This window comes from Pleurodeles waltl, chromosome 4_2 (genome assembly GCF_031143425.1).
Source record: "Pleurodeles waltl isolate 20211129_DDA chromosome 4_2, aPleWal1.hap1.20221129, whole genome shotgun sequence".
NCBI classification, from domain to species: domain Eukaryota; kingdom Metazoa; phylum Chordata; class Amphibia; order Caudata; family Salamandridae; genus Pleurodeles; species Pleurodeles waltl.
The window spans coordinates 392,004,204-392,026,890 of NC_090443.1; positions in this window are offsets into that span (position 1 = coordinate 392,004,204).

The following is a 22,687-nucleotide window of genomic DNA, read 5'->3' on the forward strand; positions in this document are numbered from 1 at the left end:
GAGGGTGGGAAAACCAGAATGGGAGGAAATGGTGATAACCCATACATCCACTTCACATACAAACAATACATAATTCAGCCCCTGCCGGGTAAACAAGAGACCATTTTGCAATCAATTACAATTGAGTCATGCAAGCTATACCCAAACTCATCAGCCATCACCTCAACCCTGCAGCCTAAACACCTGAATAAAGGCCACTACAAGCCTTTCATCTGGCTAAATGACGTATCCAACAATCCAGCCCAGGAACATACCTAACCACATGTCATCCATTACAGGATGATACAAATCTGAGCTCAGAGGGGCTGAGCACAGTAACTAACTAACTAACATGAATGTGTGGAGTTCATGTGTACAGAGGTCCATTGATTTAGCAATTGAAGCAATTGCAATGTTCACGTAACATGCCTGTCATTACCCATATACAGTGCCAATATGACTACCTTGTACTACTACAGTACACGCAGAGATGGAGGATGCAGCCAGTGACATGAGAGCATACTTGAGCGACCCATATGTACAGGTGAACGTGTGTCACAGAACCGCCACTTCTTTTCCTGCTTGGCTCAACATAGCTAACGTGTCACACTCCTACATGATACAACAGGACTGTACATTCCCTAAATCTCATCTGACTACGTAAATTCCAAGTCCAGTGAGGGTCACAGTACACAACCGTGCAGAAGTCACCTAACTGTTACCACTTACCCCATTGTGGCTGCTGTGCTGCCTTCAATCGTCCATACAACTCTGGGTAGGCCACCGCCAGTATGCGGGCCATCAGTAAGGTGTTGCAGGATAGGATGTGTTTGATGCCCTACTCAACCATGTGCACAGGTACATTAGGTTCCCACAATGTCCTGAATTGCCCACTGTAAAAGCAGCCTTCTACAACATATCAAATGTTCCACATGTAATTGTGGCCATTGATAGGACTCACATCGCCTTGGTACCTCCGAGGACCAATGAATAGGTCCACAAAAACCAGAAGAATAAATATTCGCTCAATGTACAAGTGGTGTGTCTTGCATACGAATACATAAAACATGTAAATGCTAAATTCCTAGGATCAGTACATGATTCCTACACCCTGTGGAACAGCAGTGTCCCTGCAATGTTGTCACAGCTACAGGGATAAAGGGCCTAGCTCATAGATATGTGTACTGCTCTCCATGATAGATGCTTGTACCCCTACAAACACAGTCAGCACTCTGCCTAGCATTGTTACCTATAGTCATGTTCCCTTTTCCACTTTTCTACAGTGGTGACTCCAGATACCCCAACCTGCCTTGGCTCCTGACACCTGTGAGACATCCAACTACAGGAGGGGAGAACAGGTACAATGAGGCACATGGCCGGACGAGGCGAGTGATTGAGCGGACTTTTGGTCTCTTGAAAGCTAGATTTCATTACCTCCATGTGTCAGGTGGTGCCCTACAGTACCGACCAGGAAAAACAGCCCACTGTTGGAGGAGGGGGACATTGATGCTGGAGCATTGTTTGGGGCCGGTGACTCTGATGCTGAGGGGGAGGCAGATGAGGATGAGGCACATGACAAGAGGACTGGCATGATTCATCACTACTTTCAATGATGTACAGGTATTTGTGATTTGTATGTCATCTGCAAATGGAAGATGTATTGTTGAAACCAGTCTGTAGCCAGTATTTGCATGCATCAAGGTGCATGTGGGGATTACAGCATTCCATCTTGGTTTCTGACCCTGAAAGGTAGGTGACTTGACATGAGGGGTAGTGGAAATGCACTGCTGCTAAGGTTGTGTGGAATGCTGGTACCATTGCGGTACAGCCTTATAGTTCTACCAAAGGTTTAGAGTCCTCAGTCTGCCTGTTTGGGGAAATGTTAGGGGGACTTATTAGTCTTGTCCTGCTGCGTAGGCATGTCATACTACATTGTCAGCTGCTGTGTGGCAAGTACCTGTTCCTGACTACACAGGGAGGTGAACAATAGAGGCTGTTACCTATGTTACATCTTTCCTGTTCCACACGTGTGTGAGTGCCCATGCAGGCCCTTACATATGTTGTATCATAGCTGCTGGGCCAGTCATCCTGCGTATGTGTTCAAATGCTGTGGATATATGACTTGGTTCGCATGCCTTATAACATTGTGCCTGATTCCTTTTCATTTTCCCTCTTCAGGTCACATCTCTGTCTGCAAGCTCAATACTGTATTGTCTGTTGCCATTGTTGAGACTGGATGTTATTACAATTTGGATGTACTTACACACCTGCTGGGTGTCCCCCTACATCTGTCACTTCAACATTGTTGTGGTGCCGACATGTGCACATATTTGCTGCTTGGAAACAGGATTTCCACTACATACAATGAAGAGACGTGCACCATGACTTGTGTTAATTTGTGTTTATGAAGTGTATAACATCACAGTCCAGAGGAGTGGGGTAATGGTCTGGGTGTTGATCAGAGTGGGTGATACAACTGTTTATCTCACAGGTCCTATCTCCATTTGCCCGGTATGATGTGAACTTTGTTTTGGACAGCCAACAGGTTGTGCCAACAGTGGCACACAAGGGTGACAGTTCAGAAGAGGGATCACTTCCTGATGGGGGGGTTGGTCTTGGTCTCAGGTCCTGAAGGATGTCTGAATGGGTGACCTCTTTTACAGGGGTGCTCAGCTGCAGGGGTAGGGATGCTGGTGGCCTGTGCTTCCTCCTGCTGGGCCTCTAAAACCTCAGGTGGTGTGTTCAGGGATGATCGTTATTCCCGTGTTTCTTTAATGTTTACAATCAACCAATACATCAGTTGTTAAAATCAAGAGGAGTGGGTTTTCCTTATGTGGTTTTTATAGGCATGTAGCTACAGGGCCCCTAGACTTTTTATGATCCCCTAAAGGTAGCAGAAAAATGGATCAAGGAGATGTGGTTATGGAGCAGAGTCTAAGACAGTGTTACAAAGGAATTATTATGGATTCTTCAGAATAGCTAATTGAATATTAGCAGACTTTAATGCAAAAGACTGTCCACCTTGACTGAGGGCTTTTCTGTACTGCCCTCCCTTTCTATTCTGCAGAGAACTCAACAACAGGTTTCAGTTGCCAAACACAAAATAGCTGACTATTTGCTGTAGAAGGGGTTTGGCCTTGGGGCTTCATATCAGGCCATACATTTTTCCAAGCACCCTATGTAAATAGACTTCTTAGAAAGGTGTCTGGCTGTTAAGATAACATCAAGAACTTTGATAGGCAAGTCGAACATCGTCACCTGCTGCTGCTTAGTTTCCACAGATGGAGGTGCAGAGTGCACAGGTGTGAGTGGAGAATGTTGCCCTGTTGCTGCGCACGAAGATCATACTGAAGTATTAGCCAGATAGGAGGGTGAAGGTACATGCTCAGAAGCTCGGGATACCACACTCTATTGCCCCAATTTGGAGCCTCTAGGATACTTTGATCCTGGTAGTTCCTGATCTTTTTCAAAACTCTGGGCAGGAGAGGCAGCACTGGGAAGACATAAAGAATCCTGTTGTTCTACCCCTGTCAAAATACGTACCATAGGGAGGACCTTCGCTGGAACTACAATGTATAGAAGTTTGGACATTCTGCATTCCTGAAGGTGACAAAAAATGTTGCCAGGTTTCTCCCCATTGCTGGAAGATCTCATGTGTCACCTTGGGGTGCAGCTGCCATTCATGATCCGACAGGTATAGTTGACTGAGCCATCCCTCCTTGGTGTCCAATTAATTCACGATCAGGGAGATACTCTGATGTTCAAACCACCTCAGCAGGTGCAGATCCCCCGGCACAGGACTGAGGTCTCCACTGCACCCTGCTTGTTGCAGTACCATGCAACAGTGGTATTGTCCGTAGAACTTGTGCCAGCCTCCTCTTCGTGGATGGTAGGAAGTCCTTCAACACTAATGGAATGGCCTGCAACTCAAACAGATTGATTTGGAGATAGTTTCCACCAGAAACCAAAGTCCTCTGTTCTCCATCTCGTTTCGATGATGTCTCCCCAACCCAGTAATGATGTACCTGCTTTTACCATCAATCCTGGGTGGTATAGGGAAAGGGGACTGCTGCTGGTCAGATTGGTGTCTAGCATCCACCACTGCACATCTTGTGCAGGCTCTTCCGAAAACGGGATGATATCTAATAGGTTTCCTTGGCTCTGGGCACACTGGGGGCCATATTTATACTTTTAAACGCAAAACTCCGCCGCCGCAGTTTTGCGTAAAAAAATGTACAGCTGGCTAACGCCATTTCGTAGCGCCGTGCGGGCGTCATATTTATACTTTGACGCACGGCGGCGCAATCAACAGGTGGGAGTCATTATTTTTGACGCACACTGCGGCGTCAAGTCGTAAATGAAAATGACGTTAACGCGGCGGAAATGACTGTGGGTCTATTTATGACACCGCAACCCGGATATGTGCCATTTTTTGACGCAATAGCGTAAAAAAAAAACGCAAACACTGCACGTGCACCAGAGGAGAGCCAAAGTGGATCCCAGATGCCACTACAGACCCCAGGAAGATGACAGCAGACCAGGAACCAGCCAGGACGATCCATACAAGAACCAGGACATTTATAGAAAGAAAAGAAAGTGTCGCTTCAGTGCAGAGGAGCAGGAAATCCTGGTTAAAGAGGTGACGGAACACCAGCACCAACTGTTTATCACCTCAAAGTTGCCAATCAGTAGGAGAGAGGCCATATGGCAACAAATTGTTGACAAGATTAACAGTGTGGCTGAAGTACGCAGGACAGTCACCGAGTGTAAGAAACGCTGGCATGACTGCAAACGCAGGACCAAGGAAAAGATGGCCAGGAACAGGAAGGCAGCACTGCAGACTGGAGGTGGGAGTCCAGCACACCAGGAGGCCCTGGACCACATGGAGGAGATGGTCGCAGCCGTCATCCCTGAGGAGATCGTCACAGGGATTCAAGGACAGGACAGCGCAGACTACCACGAGACAACGCACATGCAGGGTAAGTCGCATGGGGAATTAAAATACAATAATGTTGACTGTAAGCAGGGGGGGAAATACCTACTACACATTGCATGTAAGTCATCATATACATGGAGTGGCATGGGTGAAGGGGTACTGCAGGGGGGCATGGCCTGCACAAACATAAGCTGGGGCACAACATTACACTACACCAACAACAGTCCCATGGGGGCATGCTGTCATGCCAACAATGGAGCAAAGGGAAAGCCTCGACAGGAGGGAAGGCCACTACGTCAAACTTACATCGTGGCACTCGTCAGCCAACATATCTCCTACAGTAACTAGGGCCCTATTAGCAATCCTCTAGCCAAAACGACAACTGCAATGTAACTGCAACAACAGTTGCCACTACCACCTCTGATCTGTGTGCAGCTCTAGTAGCCAATGGCAGTAGCCTCTCCATGGAACATACATATCACATCATAACATTGCCATGCATAGGATATGCTACATGTCAATTACAAATAAGTCGATGTGAACGATCAGGGATTGGGGCAGGTCCTGAGAGTCAAGTGTGCTGCCAGGACCATCAGAACACCCACAGCCAGTGAAAGGTCTCACCATGAGAATGGATATACACGGAGAGTCGAGTAGGACAAAAAGGTGGCTATTCTCTATTTGGCATAAAGCAACACCTAGAGGCGATGAGGCTGACAAGTCTGATAACTCAATAACATACATGTGGCACACAGGTGGGCCATAGGCCTGAAACAATGCCCATCTGAAGGACAGCAGATATCAATACAAAACAAGATCACAAAGTGAATTCATCAAAAGGCAGGCACGTCACGTCAAAATTGTCACAACACAGACACACTATAATTGTACCCTGTTTCATTGCAGAGGAAGTTGGATCTCCTGCCGATATGCCTGTCCCAGATTTCCCTGATGACATGGATGACGAGCCCATAAACATTCCCCAGGAGACCATCCAAAAGGTCCTTGAAACCCTCCAGACCCCACCTTCAGTCACAAGGAGGAGCACAGAACAAGCAGCCAGCGCAGAGGAACCACCCACCACCCCAATTGCAAGACCTGCCAGCTCCAATACAGCTCAGGACTCTGACGACACTGACACCAGCTTTGAAAGAACTGTAGTTGGAGTACAGCGGGAGCTGGCCAAGGAGGTGCGGGTGGGGATGCAAACTATGTCAGCCAGCCTTGAGGGGGTGCGTTCGTGCATGATGTCATCTGGAGATCAGGCAGCAGCTATGCAAGCCCTAACATCCATACTGCAAGGACTACAAGAAACTGTCAAGGAATTCACCACTGCAGTAAGGGAGTTGCCACAACACCTCGCACCCCAAACCTTCCACTGCATGCACGAATGCAATCATGACTCCCTCAGGGCCGACCTGGCTGCCTACCATCGTGATGTGGCTGCTATTCTCAAAAAACAGCAGACCCTCCTTGCTGCAGTACTGCCCGTAAGACCTTCACACGAGCAGCGACCGGGATGTCTGACTCCACGTCTTCTAACACTGAGGTATGTGTTGCCCCTTCACAACCAACAACAACAAGGACAAAGCAGGCAACACACACATCAGAAGAAGAAGACATGGAACAGATCACATTCACACGGAAGAGTACCCGGAAGCACTAGTTCCTGCACCATGGCCTACTTTGACCAAGGTCCTACGTTTTGTCAAATGCCAGTGTTACAACAACTATACTCAATGACTGTTCTGCTAACCACTGTATAACTTGTCAGCATGCCCAGTGAATGTCTCTCTCCTACTAATCGGCAACTCCTGTCCCTCTGCACTGTCTGTAACATCACCCCAGCATGTCAGTAGCATTATCTACACCCCTTCTGTAGGATCACCATGTAAGATTTCACTAAAACGGACTCAGCAAACATGGACAATGTACATATTGCACTACAGCACCTATCAATTAATAGCACTTGTACACACAATTTGTCTCTGTGTAATTTGACACATCAACTGTGCAGTAGATAACACAAATGTGCCTGTGTGACAATCATGTAGCTTGTCAATACAACTGTCCTGACATCATGTAGTCAGATCCATCTGTGCAGTGGCCAGGATTACATCATAGCCTGCCCATCCTGAGGAGAATAACTGATGAAGTGAGAAACCACACACCATCATGCTGTGTTGGACAGAATAATGATTCATCAAGAGAAATCAAAGTCAACTAATAGTGGCTGAGAAATGTTGTCACCATGCAATACTAACACATTGAACTGTGCAGTCTAATCTAAGCAAACACTACAAAACACAGCATCAATCAACCTTTCTGAGTAAACATCCAAACAGGTAATCATGCAGAATTTTTGCACAAATGACCTATGTCAGTTATGAAGACAAGAGTGTTAACAAGACCTCATCTTCAAAGATGTCCCTGAACATCACACTGCAATCCGACCTAAATATGTCCCCACAATACCAAGTCTGGAAGCACACTTTGTGACGTAGAAAACATACTCATCAACAAAAATCCTTTGTGATCCATGTCAACTCCGATTGGTGGTTCTCACAAATGGTGGATACTTACCAAGGTAGCACTGGGGTAGCTGCCAATTTACACCTCAGTTTGTATTTGTAGCATAGGACACAAATGTCATAGAACAACAATCATCTACACTGATGGCAAGGCCATGATCAAGTAGCAGTTAACACATAATGCAAAGGGTTATCTATATATTTATTCAAAACTAATCACACCAGAGGCAACTAAGGGAAAAGTCATACCTACACTAATCTAACCTGACTACTCATTACCCACAACTGTCCCTAAATAACCTAAGCTAAACTTACTCTTCACATATAACAAATCGATCTAAACATCAACCCCCCACCCACCATTATGAGACAGGACACATGCAGGACAACACATACTAACCTACACACATACTATACTATCCTAAACAATCATATTTTTTTGTAATTTTTATATATATATATATATATTTTTTTTAAATAACACACAGGAACCCCAACATTGACCCCCATCCACCCACCCACACACTTAATAAGGAAAAGTAGAAAGAATCAGGCCCCAACACTAACTAAACTAACAACCTATACTAACCTAACACTAATCCCCCAAGCCCACTAATCATGATAACAAGGAAAGAGGAGGGAGGGGAGGGAATTACGTCCATTGAATACATTTTTCCTAGAGGTTGGCCCTCCGGAGGGTCCGCCTGATAGACTTGACCCGCTCTTGATGTAGCCGACATCCTGGCTAAGATTGTTCACCTTCCTTAGAACTTTGTCCATTTTACGTTCTAAAGCCAGGAATGCCGCAGGGTTAATTGGTGGTGCTTCTGCTGTTTGGGTCCCAGCAGAGGTGCTCTGTGGGCGTGTTGAGCCTAGCCCACTGGACTGTCCTGCAGCTGTCACACTGCTGGGGCCTGGGTGTGCTGCTGATGTAGGGACAACTGTCCCCGCTGTGGCTGGGGCCACCTGGGGAGAACCGGTGGTTATGGTGGTGGTGGCTGTAGTGGGCAACCTTGGGCCACCCTGTGGTGAAGCCCACCATGCTCCGGAGGCCCGATCAGACTGGTATTTACGGGCCATCCTTCGGAACCCCGACTGCACCTGCAGGATGTGTTGGTACCTCATGGCCCGCCTCTCAAATTCATGCTTCTGGGCAGGTGTCATGTTTGCAGCTGTGAAGACAAAGGGCAACTGTTTACCATAGGAACTGCATTGTGTGGAATAGCACAAGTGGTCAATCTGACAATACATCTACTGTACTTGTAATAGCTCATATCACCATACAGATCATTGAAAGTCTCAGAGGAAGTACATGGAAAGCCTACCTACAAAGGTCATCTCACACATAGCACATACAAAATCTACATGATGGGTAACAACTGGCAATAACTTGTCATCAAAGTACTGACAGTTGCAGCTAACAATCATGCTGCACCTCCTCCGCCTATTGCCTGGACTACATATGTCAGTGTAATCACAAACTTCAAGGTCTGCAATTTGTAATGGGATTTGCTAGTATAGTACTCATGTGCCATACCTGAGTGTGTACACGAGGTTCAAAACCATTTTTCATATGATCGCAAGTATGTGTAACATACTGGTTGCTTCAGTCCTAGGTACCCTATTCACAAACCCATGCCTGTGTTTGAGGGGGGGGGGGGAAGAACAACAAACAATCCCAAAATACATGCACACCCAGGAGTGTATAGAAAGCTCAACATGTTTTTGGCTCCACACACACACCACCAGTAAGGGCTATCAACAAATTGGAGTCAGCTAAACCTTGTCCTATCCAAGGTGTACAGACCTAGGTCAACATCACATACTTCCAGTGAGGCATGATCTTCAACAGACACAGAGGAGCAAGAACACCCATGATCATGAATAGCATGCACACCTAGGGCGTTGCACTCTAGTCCCACACACTTCTAGTCCAACTTGTGGAAGTACATGCTCCCAGAAGGTCCAACCTACAGTGTACTCAGTACATCGGTTAATAGGGAAGCAGCAGTCTTCATACAAGCCATTTGCAGAAGCTATCTGGGAGAATGTCAGTCTGACATGCAGACGCAGTCCGAGACGAGTCCCAGTGCAACTCTTATTGTAACTAGTGTATTCCACATGACTCACCCCAGGTCCCATAGCGGGCCCTACAGGAATGGCCTACAAGCCCAAGATCAGACAAATGGATAAGCATTGGTCAACTCAAAATATTCTAATAACTGAAATCCCACTAATGGAACAAGACTAATGATTGGGCAGCACATCACTCCTTGCAATGTGTTCAACACACAGGAGTCCATCACACATCACCAGCAAACACAAAACATAACACACATGTCAACACTCACTGTAGGTGTCGGGGTCCTCAAAATGAGCCACCTCTCCTACTGTGTACGCTGCAGGTCCACCTGTAAAACATGGAAGGAAGAATATGCTCAGAATCAGGGCACTGACAAACAATTTCAAATACACATACAATGTGATAAGCTGACATGGATAATGATACACTTTCAGACATGCTCATACTGCATGGAATAATTCCTGGCCAACATTTACATAGGATGGGTCTCATGCTACAGTTACACACACTTCTACACACATGCAGTGGCACTGACTGTCATGTGGTGGCAAACATGCACCTCCATTAGTGTGAAGCAACAATATAGGTGTGTATTCATCTCATCATGTGCATCCAAGAGAGACATCCAAAGGCTGGTTAATTGAGGACTGCATGACCTGTCAAACAGCCTATGTGGTCATGACACATTTGTGACAGATAGGTACATGGTACAGAGGGCCAGGTACTTTGGCAATACCTCATGTTGTTACAGTTCATGAATTGATGTGTCCAAACAAAGGTGATTGGCACCAAACATAGATGTTTGCACCCTAGTCCATACCTTTGGACTGCCATCCCTAATCGGATTTTGGCACAAGTAACAAAAAATACCTGTCTAAGATGTTAGCTGAGGGCACCTGACTCCTTTCCAAATATGGTTCATGTTCAGATCTGGCATGTATCAATAAAATATGAAGAAGCACATTAATCCCGAACAGGCATAGCACTTCCGTGAACACTTTCCCTACACACTCACCAGACACACATGAGACATATGTCTGGGCCACATTGCTATCATCAATTGACGTGAAGGCAGCACTCATTTTCTGCATCATGTATGGTTTCCAATGTCAGTCTATCTATAGCGTCAACATATGTAGGTATGATGTTACTACATCCATACTTCACTGGCAATTTTGACCTGTAGAGTCCTGATTGCGTCATTAATGTTTCGCTTGTCTGACACAAAGGCGGCACTACATTACATTCAGCAACAAGCAACCTGTAAGTGTGAAAAACATGAGCTGCCTGACTGCTAGCTTTTGTCATCCTTCACATAGTGCATCAATTTCCCTGTATGTTTCCCCAGCAATTCACACAGTCAGCTACTTATCTGGCAGATTGGGTACCAATCATCTCATGTCACTACCCAGCTTTTAATTGTGCACATTTACATGATCTGTACTCACCAACATGGCCACCAATCATGATTCCCAGGTGGTCCAGCAGATCTTGCTCCCTGGAGAACAGGTCAGCCCAGCGGTGCTTCAGTTGATGCTCATTCCGTTGGCTCCCATACAGACGCACCAAGTGATGGTGCACCTTCCCCCACCGGACTTTTCGGGCCTCAGTGTGATACCCCGTATCACCCAGCCTCCAGCATCAGTGGGAGGAAATGGCAAACCAGCCATATGAATCCTCCCAATTCCTCCTCACCCATCCTGGAAAGACGTGGCCTACCAGACATTTAGGCACAGAAAAGGGGAAAAAGTAGTTGTAAAAAAATAAAAAAGGGGAAAATGGGGAAAGTTTGAGTGAGGAAATGCAAAGAAAACTTAACAAATAGAAGAGCCCAACTATCCCCTATATAACAGTACCCACAACAGACTCCCACAGACAATAAATACAACACTGGACTGGACACATTTATACAACACACACTCAGACAGTATTCTACAACAATATATTGATGACAAAACAACACTTTGCACACAGCCACACAGTCTAGAATAATCAGAGACTGCAAAGTGAAAGTGAAAGTACACCCACTGTACAGATTCTGTAAACAGGATATCCTATTACATCACATCCTGCATAACATGGCCGCTGTTTTTTTCCATTATGCGTCATATTTTCACGTATACAGGTTGTGCGTCATATTTGTTGACGCACAGGAGTGCAAATAATGCTGAGTCAAATTATTTTTAATAATTGGTAAATAATATTTGTTTGCAGCATAATTTACAGTTCCAGAGGTGAAAATTAAGCCGCATCCAAATATCATTTAAAATTATTAAAAATTAATTTGACTCTGCATTATTTGCACTCCTGTGTGTCAAAATATATGACGCACAAGCTGTATGCGTGAAAATATGACGCATAATGACAAATATGTATTTCATATGTCCAAATGAGTAATGGAATTTTCCATTACCAAACGGTGCCAAGTGATAAACACTGGGGTTAGCTAAAGCAAATGTGCCTTATAGGATGTATAGAAGGTATTCACAGTGCAATAGTAATGATTGGCCATAATGGATATTACTCATAATTGCGCACACATGTAGGTACTTGATGATTGCAACTTTCAAAATATGAACGAGCTAACAGGATGTCTTCATTACCTAATTTGTGAGCACATGTACCAAGCTAATCCAAATAGCAAAATGCCCATTTAGGTAATGCAATTGTCGCCTAAACCTTTTTTGGGGGTAACCATGTGCTAATTACGAGTCAATTGAGCTAAAATATGTTTCACTATTGACATATAGGGCACACATGCCCCTTAAGCATGTGTGTGCTTCACATGTCCGTAAAAAGTGTTTGATTGGGGTGCAGCAGAGGGGGACTTAGGCCCCCAGCACCCTGGGGTTTGCTGTTCCTGACTTGCAAATTTATCAAAGTTTTTTCCAAATTCAGTAATGCTAAACCATTGGCAGCAGGCTCATAGTTGCAAATTGAGTATGAATCTCGTTTTGCAAATCTGTAATACCATTTGCCCATTTGAAGTTTGCACCATTACTTCTTTAGAGAATTCTGACATACCATTTAGCATTGATTTAATAGCAAATTCTCAACGTTCCTTATGTCATGATAGCAAATAGGTTTTTGATGTATGTGGCCCTTTATGCATTACCTGGTTTAGTGGCATGTTTCAATCTTCATGCTAGGTTACAATTGGGACACTACTGTGATAGGCTGCTTGCAACCATTTTGTTGCTTGGATGGTACATGTACATGTGTGTGGTCCTATGTTGATCCTGTATCATCTGTTAAGGTGTATGTTGTCACTGTAACGTCCAGGTCTCATCATGAGTGAGTGGCAGCTAATCGTGTATCTAATGAGTATCCTTTGGAGCTAAATGTGAGTAAAGTCATAGAGGACATGGTAACCTACACGTGGATGGTCCCACCCTGTCACTGAAGACGTGTACTGAGACTTTCAACTGGGCAACCGTGGTGTGCTGAGTGAGAGAATGTCTCAGGTGTCTGGATCCGGCATGTGTCATTGCAACAATTGTACTCAAGTTGGCCTCTGTGGATGGAAATGCATCTGGAAACATCATAGCATCTGTGCATAATAAAATGGCTGGTATTCACCACACACGAGCCATCTCTATTATTTGAACAAGGTTACTCAGCGTGTGTACTGTCAGGGTCCTCATATGTGTCGACTTTTCATGGACATTATCTGAGGTTGCTGGTTCTGCTGGAGGCCACGTACAACATCAAAGGCTATGGCCCAGGTACACTGTCACACTTTGTAGTTTAGGCATTAATGAGGCCCAGACAACGGATGGGCCATGATTTAGCTATTCAAGGGCACTGTCACAAATATGATACAAATAAAAGTCAGATGATGCAATACAATGTATTTGAGTATACATTGATGAGGCAAATGACAAATTAGCCTCTGAGGAAAGAGAGGTTTTGGACAGCAAGTGTGGTCCATAGGTGGCCACCGGCTATCTTTAGGTTGACCCACGGACAGGTGCCAGTCAGGCTGACAGGATGCTGGGTCAATCAGGAGCCAGCTCTTTGACAATTGACATGATCAGTGGTCTGACCAAGACAGGTCAGAGGGAGCAGTAGACAGTTGACATGTCACACTGTGTATGTCCTGTGTTGTTTTGAAGGTGACACATGAACCCTGATACAGTGTTACACAGCAACATTAGTAGCAATGCTTAACGGTGTAATTGCCCAAATGACAACATCTATGCTGTAGGAGGCATCAGCAGGGACGGTGCATGTAAATTTGGGTGGTATGCATGGAGGTGGTCACTGGTGTGGCCTCCATCAGTGTCTCACAAGTCCTGTCGGATGAGATTTGCTTTCAATTGGCCTACAGTACATTTCACACGGGAAGCAATCTACAGGTGATACCAGGCCTTAAAAACTCCAAACCAGTGTATTATTTGAGCTGACTTCCATGCAGTGAGATAGTACTATGACAATGGTAGACCATAGTAAAGGGTGTGGCACACTGGATGACTCTTGTGAGTGTGTGTGTAGATGATGGAATCTCAGGGTACACATCTTAGTATTCCAGGGACCTCTTCAGACAGGTGGTGTGTGACCAGGCACATGGATGTGTAAGGTTTTTAGAAAAGGGCTGACATGTAGATGGGATGTGATGTGCTGGATGGTTGTCATATGTGTGGCACTTTTCCTGTGTATGTTCTGCTTATGTGTAACGCTAGTGACAGATAGTCTTTGCAAAGATTGTATGTAGTTGTAATTACTGCTGCCAAGAGTCTGGTCATACATTCCTGTTCCTGAAGCAAAAGCATGTCAACTGCCTGATGTATGAGGCCTCTTTTCCCCTAGTTGAGTGATGATGTTTTAGTTGTGTGCCATATGCTACGATGAACCATGTTTCCAACATGTATGTGTGTAATAGGTGTTGTCCTCAGCTATTGCCCTTCAAAGGTGAACTGTACAGGATGTCAGTCATTTACATTGTGTGTGTATATGACCGTTGTATGATAGGCATCACATTTGTAGTGTAATTTTCTGTGTCCTGATTGTTATATCATTAATGCTCCATGAGGCGACACTCTTCTTCTGATAGTTAGAGCTAAAGGTGTGCAGAAATGAATAGCCAGACCATGATGTGGTATTTCTTATCAGTGTTTATTTACAATAGTTCATTAAGTGGTGATGGTGATAAAAATAAAGAAAAATTGTTAACAATGTGTTGGCGCCTACGCACTCCAACAGCCGTGTTTGGTTGTTCCCCCTCATGTTGCAGGGCTGCATCCTCCTCTTCCTTGTCTTCAGGCATGTATGGGTCTGGTTCCAGGAGGGGAATGTTCCTTTTGATGCAAATGTTGTGCAGGATGGAACATGTTAGTATGATCTTACAGACCATCTCGGGGGAATATAGTAGGCTACCACCAGTGATGTCAAGGCAGCGGAACCTTGATTTGAGGATGCCGAAGGTCCGCTCGACAATGCTGCGTGTCATCTTATGGGCGTCGTTGTATGCACGCTCTGCAGCAGTACTCGGGTTGCCAAATGGTGTCATTATCCATGGCTGGATGCCATACCCCTGATCAGCTGCAAGAGAAAAAGAATGGGATCATGTTGATGTAGCTGGCACTATTGAAAAGACCTTTAATGGCAGTAGTTGTCTTCTGTTGTCTGTGACTCTTTTGTGTACTGATGTGACCTCCTATACTTGTAGGCTATTCCATCTGCATTGTGTTGTTTCCTTGGCTGAGCAAGTGTTTGTCTGCTAACCGTTTGTCATCAGTATGTTTTGGGATTTTCAGTGCAGTGTGCCCTCCCTAGCATTGTGACTTGTGATACAGGTGTCCTTGTGACTTTACTTGGGGTGAGTTGATAGTTCAATGTAGAGTTTAATTTATAGGTGTTGTTAACACGTCCATATCAAAGTACCCTGGACATCCCATACCTTTAGGCTTATGCAATGTATTAATGTAAAGGTCATTGGGACACTTACAATTTGCAAAGTGACATTTTGGCAACCACACTCATTAATGTCTTCACATTAGGCTGTACAGTAAATTCCGATGTGTGACAGGTTCAATGGTGACTTAAGAAACATGGCTAGTGATGTAAGGACCTCAGTGTGTTCCTGTCGACATGTTGCCGTTGTGGGTATGTGTTGTGTTCTAGAGGGTTGCTGTGCAGTGTGTAACAAGTAGTCCATTGCCATACCGTCCATCCTGGAAGTGTTGGTTGATGGTGCAGTGACAGAAGATGAATGAGTCATGTACACTCCCAGGATATTTAGCCACGATGTTGGTGAACATTCCTTGGTGATCGACTATGGCCTGCACGTTGATTGAGTGTGTGTGCTTCCTGTTGCAGTAGAGGTGTTCAGTTGCAGCAGGTGGCACAAGGCGTACATGTGTGCAGTCGATTGCACCAAGGACGTGTGGGAAGCCACTGATTGCGTAGAACCCCTGTTTAGTTTCCTGCTGCTTCTGCAGTGTGTTAGGGAAGCAGATGTGGCGGGGTGTCAGGCGAATGATGGCATCCAGTAATTTGGGCAGAAATGCGGAGAATGATGGTTGTGATATTCCGCCTACCAGGGCACCAGTTGTTTGAAATGAGCCACTTGCCAGCATGTGGAGTACGGCAAGCAGCTTTGTTTCTGTTGGTATGGTGTGGGGTGTCACAAAAGTGGGGGCCAACTGCTGTTCAATGTTTCGCAGCAGCTGCTGAATGGCCTGCCAGTTCAACCAGTACCTCTGTATGATGTTGTGTTCCCTGAGGCCCTGAAGGGTTGTTCTTGGGCGGAATATCCTCTCCTGCCTTCTGCGCTGCCTATGGGGTCCCTGCTGGTGTTGTTGTAGCTGCTGTTGCTGCTGCTGGGCTCTGCGTCTGCGTGCACAGTGGATTAGAATGACCTCCATGGCTCCCTGTTGCTGCTCTGCTGTTTGTTCTGTGTGTTCTGATTAAATACAGATGTGTTTGCCCCATTTTAACGCCTGCCCTGACCCAGGCGTTAATTTTTGATGCAAATCGGGCTGTGCGTCATTTTCTGGCTCCGGCGGGTTGCCGCATCCAAAAAATGACGCACACAGCGGAGTTTTGTCGTCCGTAGGCTCGGGCGTCAGAGTTTAAATACGGGGCAACGTTTGCGCTGATTGTGCGTCAAAAGTTTTGACGCACAATCGGCGCAAACCGAGTATAAATATGCCCCTGAGACTTTAAATCCCACTGAAAATCCTGCATGTGCAACCTGGTACAGTGGACAAGCAAGATGCATGGGGCTAAAAGGCGAAGAAGCCTCAGAGCTGTTCTCACAGAGATCCAGGACTGAGGCTGAAACTTCAAGATCATAGCCTTAAAGGCCTAGGCTCATTTTGACGAAGGGAAGGCTCTGAAATGCCCTTTGACTGCTCCTCTAAGGGGGAGTCTTTGTGAAGGAGTCAGGTGTGACTTTGGCTCTTTGATTGAGAACCTCAACAATATCAGAAGATTTGCCATTGTCTGGAAGTGGGCTTTGACTGACTGTGGCATGCCCGTCTTCAACAGCTAGTCATTGAGGTGAGATGAAACTAATACTCCCAACCTCCAAAAAGTGACCACCACCATGATTTTCATGAACACCCGAGAGTGGTAAGGCCGACGGAGAGCATGGCAAACTGAAAATGCTGTTGTGCAGCATTGAACCACAGGTAACATCTGCGGGTTCACAGGATAGACACATGAATGTATGACTATTGCAAGTCAAAGTCTGCCATCCAGTCACCTGGAACCAGGGTCTGAGCAAATGTGGGCATTTTGAATTCATCCTTCCTTAGAAAAGCCTTCAGAGGGCAAAGACTTAGAATAAGACAGAGGCCTTCACCACTCTTTGGAGCAAGGAATTAACAGGACTGACACTCTTTCTCAAATTCTGACTCTAGAGCCCTCTCAGTAGCTCCTTTCGAAAGTAGAGCTCGCAACTCTAGAAATAAGATGGATAGGTGCTCATCTGAAAGCAGCAGCTCTGATATGGATGGAACCTTTGGCAAGTTGAAAAGGAACAGAAAGATGTAGCCCTCTTGGGCAATCTGGAGGAAGCATCTGTCGTATGTGATGGACTGCAAATTTGTGAGATGATTTTTGGTCATGCTTGCCACAGGGTGGCCATGTATTCCTGGGCAAACTAAAGCAGTTTGGGGGTTGATACCACAGGTGATAGGGAATGAGAAGATCGATGTCCCTGGTGTCTTGTGCGATGTCTGCTTGATTGTCTTTCCCAGCCATGAAAAGGATGTGATGGCTGCTACGGGGATGGTGGAGCAGGATTGCATATACACTAACCCTCGTATGTAGCCTTAAAATGGTCAGAAATTGTGAAACAACTGTGGCAGGAGTAGAAAGATCCAAAGAATGTGTTGTGGCTCTACCCTCCATGATGTTTTTAAGAGTAGAGTCAGCCTTTTCATCAAAAAGGAAGGATCCATCAAAAGCCATATCCATAAAGGATGATTGCAAATCTCCAGAAAGGCCAATGCATCACATCAATACATGGTGACACATTACACTAGTGCCAACCACTCATTCAAAGCAATTTGGGGATGATGCAGAAGGTTTCTAGAGGCTCAGTTTGCAGTGAAGATGGATCCCCTGGTATTCTTGGGGCCCGAAAACGCCAGAAGTAGCCAGAAGAGTGCCAACAATATGCAGCATTACCTCCTTAAAGGCCTTCACTTGCTGCGACTGGCTGATGGCCCAGGAAATTTGATGCATAATGGGACCATTTGTGGCACATTGACCATTGTGAATTCCAGTCCCACTTTGACTTCTTATGCTTCTTCTTAGACTTCAGTTCTGAAGAAGACATATTGCAGAAGTGGTTTTGATAGCAAGAACAGGTCTGAGACCTTAACTTGGAGCAGGGCTTATCCAAGATCCGTTACTTCTCTCAATGTTTGGTGATGTACAGTATTGCTTAACGGTCATGGATCATTTTTGGGAGCATGAGCACTCATTCTTCACAAGACTTGGAGTTGTGCCCTTCACCCACACACCAAAAGCATACCTCCTTCACATCCGTTACCGACATCTATATCCAACAGTCATAGTATGGTTTAAACTCTGTAGTCTTCAGTCACTCCCTTGCACACTGAATTTGATTTTGGAGAAAATCATCAACCATTGCACTCAAAGTCAAGGAAAGAAAGGTACTGACATAGGGCTCAGTTCCAGTGCATATATTGTGGTCCGCTTCATCAGTTCCGGGGTGGAAGAAGTCAGAGCCACACTGTGCACATAGCAGAAGAGAGGAGCACTGCTGTGAAAACTTTCGGATCCAGTCTGACACCTGGGGAATTTTGTAATGCAGAAAAATCTGCAGTTAGAAATAGCCAATACAAATCTTTCTATAAAGAATGTTGGAAAATGGGTTATTGGTAAGGGCAGGTAAGCACCTATACTTAGCAATAGGCCACTAACCTCCACTTAGGTCCAGTTAGGTCTCAGTAAATTAAACCTAGCTCAACCCTTGGTAGTTTGGCAACGAGAGACAAGGCTTAACTTAGGAGACAAAGCATAAAGCATTCAAATATCACAAAACAGTAATAAAATAAAACACAGGAAACTGTTTAAAAATCCCAAATCAATTTATTAAAATAGTAAATATTTTAGCTTTAAACCGACACCAAAACGAATACAATCATATAAGGGGAACCGTAGATATGAATTTTTAAAGAATTAATGCTTTCTAGCGCATAAAAACAAAAAGCGGCCTGGATCTGGTCGCACCTCGACCGGGGCAAAGTCAAAGTTTACGGCCGACCGCGATGGAGCACGGCTCGGCTACAGCCCGCGGGAGGCCTCGTCAAAAGTTTACCTTAGGACTTAGTTGTTTTTCTGGAGATTTTTTTCAGCGGGACGAGCCTACCAGTTCAATCTGACCCCCTGGAACTCTTCCTCGGATACGCGTCGCGGGAGACCTCGGTGGGGATTTCTACCTTTGAACTTAGTCGTTTTTTCGAGGTGAAAATCCATCGACCGGGGCAAACCTGAATCTTGATCTGACGTTCTGGGAGAGCCCGGTCAACTTCCTACGTTCGGACGTAATCACTTTTTGAGAGATTTTCTTCACCGGGACGAACCTGCAAGTCAGGCCGGGTCGCGGTTGAGGCAAGCCGGCTAGAGTTGCCGCGGCGGGTCGGTCCCTCTATGGAGCTTTTTCCCCAAAGTTCTCCAAACTTCTCCAAACTTCTAGATCCTCTTCCAGATGTTCTTTTTAGGTTCTTTTGAGGTCCACAGTTCACCCCAAGGTTCCAGAAGCTCTGAGATGCTCCTTGAGGGGGCGGACTACTGCTCCCAGAATGCACCTGGCGCAAACCCCTTTTTGGCCCCTGGAAAGCCAGGCAAAGGCCTTCTTGTGGTGAAGCCTAAGTGTGCAGCTGGTGCAGTCCTCCAGAGTGCAGTGTCCAGGTGCAGGTCAGAGGTCCAGAAGGGCAGTCCTTCTTCTTCTGTAGTTCTTCCTTGTTGGAATCTGATAGGGATCTGGTAGGGAACTGATGTGTGGGGGCATGTCTTCCAGTTTTATCCTTGCTCCTAGGTGAAAAACAGGGGGGTCCTTCCCCCTGTGATGACCACTTCCTGGGAAGTGTGTCAAAAATCAATCCCAGTGAGCAACATTCCTCAAAAATCCATCAAGGCTGAAAGTGATTTTTGGAGGTTACATCTGGCTGAGCCCACCCACTGGTGTGGCTAAAAATCCTAAACACACCCCTCTCCTGCCCTCTCCTAATCTAATGAAGGGGGCACCTAATTGTCTGGGTTTGCAGGATGTGAGGGTGTTACTAGGTTGCTCCAAATGTCCTTCCCTGCCTTTGAAGACCAGTTAGGCAGCCCTCCCCCTTCCTGCTTCCCCATCTGCTGAGGGGAGATCTCCTCTCCCAGACACATCTCTTTGTGTTGAGCCAGGCCACTTCACACCTCATCAGGGCAACCTGACCAGGCTGCCAGAGGCTGGACAGTCAGAGCAAAGCAGCAAAAACACTGCAGGGCTGAACTTGGCAACTTTTCAGGTAAAGTTTAAAACTCTTTACCTGAATAAATTACATTGAATCCAACAACTGGAAGTTGTGGGATTTATTATAACAATTAATTTGATACCAAACTTGTAGTATCTATTACTTAAGGGGACTTTTAAAATTAAAATAAAATCTCCCCATTCTAGCCTATGGAGGCCATTCACTACAATGAGGGAAACACGAATTTGGCTGTTTTACCTCACCAGGGCTTATAAAACTGTTTTTATAAGGTATATGCTTATAGTTACATGGCACCCAGCCCTAGGGGCACATAGGGCACACCTTAGGGGTGACCTATATGGAAAAATAAAGTAGTTTAAGACTTTGGAACTACTTTTAATTCCAAAGTCAAATTTGCATCTAACTTTAATGTAAAAAAAGCCAGCAAGGCAAGCCTGCCTTTTAAATGACACTGGGCACCTCAGCAGTGTACCTATGGGTGCACTACCTATGCTATGGTCCCTAAACCTACATGCCGTACCATATACTAGGGACTTATAGGTAGGTTGACTTAGCTAATTATAATTAGCCTAATTTGCATGCTGATTTTACACAGAGCACCGGCAGCAGTACCCAGGGCACCATCAGAGTCAGGAAACCTCTGCAATCAGCCCTGTTCTCTCACAAAGAAATTTTTTTTTTCACACGATAGGTCATTACAGGAAACATGTAATGTCTGCATCTTTCTACACAATCTGAGCCACAGCAGTTTTTAACCTGACTTTCATTAAACTGATTCCAATATTGTTTTGGATAAAATACTACTATTTAGTTGCAAATGCAGGTTGAATGTCACCCTAGATTTCCAATGGCTTTCTGATTTGTTCCATTCCAGGGTCATACAACTTTTATGGTGGTGGGTACTTTATGCTATATTTTAAAAATGGTTAAACATTTTCTTATTGCAATTACAATTATCACAATTAAAAAACATTTCCTCCCCTTCACAATCCTTTTCTGTATCAAAGCCTAACAAAAGCATATGTCTAGCACTCTGCAATACAGTACACTGTAGCATCAAATGCAAGATAATGGCTGGCTTGGCTTTCCAAAGACAACCCATCTTGTCCCTATGGAACACCTAGCCCGCAACTGTGATAGCCAAGTACAGTAATTGACACTTGAAAACGAAAAATAAGCTCTTTTATTCCAGGGGATGCTTCTCATATTTCTTCCAGTGTTCCTTGTTGCCGTAGGCTGTATCAATAGAAGGTGTGTGAGATGACTTAGCAAACTAATAAGCATAGCCATTTCCTATACTAAAGTGTCTAGGGCTAATTTCAAAGAAGGTGGGAACCCGAAGAGTGACTTTTTTGCCATGGTAACTAGTAATGAGAGGGCAGCATTTTGTTCAGCTTTATTGCCAATATGGCCCAATATTGGGTTCCTTCCTTTGTAGAGCTAGGAGACTATTGACTTTGGTATTGATTAAGTCATGCAGTAGAACCATAGCAGTGAGAGACCCCCATCTTTAGTCCCAGTCAGTGTGCAGTATTGAGTTTCAGAAAGTACATTTTTCACAGTGCTTAATTGGTAGGAGAACACGTGCCAGGGCCCAAAGCTTTTCTAAGAAGCTTTTCAACAGTCCTTTTGAATGCTGGGATTATCAAATACCAATTCAACCTCATGCGTGTTTTACATACCATCATACGCTCACCGCCCCTTTCTTTCACTCTTGCAAGTTCTTTATCATCTTAGCTTTCTCCCTTGATCCCTGTTTTCCCATCTTTCTCTTCCTCCATATTTTCCGCTTGTCCGTGCTTCTCCCCCTAGTTCTGTGTCAAAGTCTGATGATGAAAATTAGACCCAGTCTGCAGAAATGAGTGCCGGTGAGCCCCAACTCCAAGTACCGGCTGAAATTAAGTACTGGTCCCTCAGGAGCAGTTGCTAGACAATGCCAAAGGTCATGTTCTTCTGGAACCACCCAAGTGTGTTTCTATATATAATTTTAAGGAATATCTTTGAATTGTACATAGTTGCAGAGGGATATATAGACAAGCCCACATATTTAATGATGGAATATAATCATGGGACACATTGAGATTTTTGCCAGGGCATATCATGAGACCTTTGCATGTATCAGGGTGCCAAAGTAACATTAATCATTTTCGTGCTCAAGAGTGGCTCCACCCAAACAAAACTTTCAACATTTTATCCAAAACTC